Source organism: Etheostoma spectabile, chromosome 8, assembly GCF_008692095.1.
Source record: "Etheostoma spectabile isolate EspeVRDwgs_2016 chromosome 8, UIUC_Espe_1.0, whole genome shotgun sequence".
Classification (NCBI taxonomy): Eukaryota; Metazoa; Chordata; class Actinopteri; order Perciformes; family Percidae; genus Etheostoma; species Etheostoma spectabile.
The window spans coordinates 3,947,128-3,948,686 of record NC_045740.1 but is presented as its reverse complement, the minus strand read 5'-3'; the positions used below and the strand labels follow the sequence as shown (position 1 = coordinate 3,948,686).

The window sequence follows — 1,559 nt, the reverse complement described above, 5'->3', positions numbered from 1 at the left end:
AAAAAAAAATCATTTTATTTCATATCCCAAAGCCAGAGCAGCCTGATGGTGTACACAGCAGTGTGATTGGCTCCCCTAGGCAAATAATACAGGCCTTCCCTAGAGAGGTGTAGTGGAAGCCTGGGGCAGCCTACGTTAGCCTTGGCCTCCTCCCATGCCACCAGCTCTGGGGCCGGTACTGAATTGTGACTGTAGGGCAGCACTAACAAATAAATCAGTTCCCGAAGGAGCACCAGGTCAGGGCCTGACTGCCTAGCCTCTGGTCCCAGACACAGCTTCAAACCACCTCATTTGGAGCCCTGACCCACCCTGCAACAAAAGGCGGGAGAGAAGTAAATGTATGCAGCTCCAACTTTAATGGGCTCGATATAATTCTTTCATACAGTAAGCGGCATTAGTATCCCAAATTTGATAGTGTGCTTTTGTGATAACGCAGGAAATTAGTCTGCCTGAGCTCTAAATTAAGCTGTGACATTTTAATGCTGTGCCAGCAGATGCCTTGGGTAAGACAGGCGGAAGGGGGCAAGATAAAAACAGGTCAGGCTGCAGTTGTTAAAAGACAGAAAACGACTCCTTCCCAGCTTTGTTTCCTCATCCTTATTACTCATTATTTGCAAGCTGCGCTCACTCTCACAGTAAAATAATGAATTTTACTGCTTATTTGTTTGTTACATTGCTGAATTATCCAGATACATATGAAACAAATTGAGCAGTCATGTTGATTCTGTCTAGTTCTTGGAAGATTAAGTCACACTGGTTTTGATGACCATGGCAGTTATTATTTCAACTTTTGTGTTCTTTAGCTTTGTCTCAAATAAAAATTGGCTTCTGATTGGATGAAGGTGTGATATGGCAACACTGAGCTGCCTGGCAACAAGATAGACAAGATAGAATTAAAACCTGATATATTCAGTACAGTGTAACATTAGTGTTGTGATAGAGGCATAATTAGGTTTTATTGTGTAACAAACGAAAATAAAATCTCTACGTATGAACGGTTAGTCAATAGCCAATTACTCATTCACCATTTTCTTTTGAACTGTAAACAAGTCAGCTCGCTTGAACCTGAACACCCTGTTGAACTTATATAGACAATCTGTCCCCTTTGAACAGTGTCTGCTAAGATGTCAGAGATCTAAGATCTCCCCAGTCATAATTGATGTTTCCCCCTTTCAACTATCTCATGAAAGAATGGGGGTTGACTGTCTGAAATCTGACCTCATTGCGGATCAGTTTGCTGCTGGCTCAGTCAGTCAATCAGTCAATCAAAACGCTGATAGTAAAATGGAAAGTAAAGTGAGTGTCCCTGTGTCTTATCCCTCGGCATGTCATTTGATGGGATCGATATGGCAGAAAAGCCTAATGGCATGATGGCCACGGCCGTGATTAGCCAAGCAAAGTTAGCCCATGTGAGCCGCGTCGGTCCTCATTGGAGGGCACTAGCTCAAAAAGATAGCTTCCAGCAAACTGCACTGCGTGGCAAATAACATTGATCTATGACCAGAGTTATCTCTCTCTGTCTCTGTCTCTCTCTTTTTCTCTCTCTCTCTCTCTCTCTC

At 43.1% G+C, this 1,559-nt stretch overlaps 1 protein-coding gene across 19 annotated transcripts in view; it reads left to right on the top strand.

The window, feature by feature from the left end:
- The window catches only part of LOC116693900 (neuronal cell adhesion molecule), an 81,266-nt gene that overhangs the window by 55,499 nt on the left and 24,208 nt on the right, over nt 1–1,559 (top strand). The gene's annotated exons all lie outside the window — the stretch shown is intronic.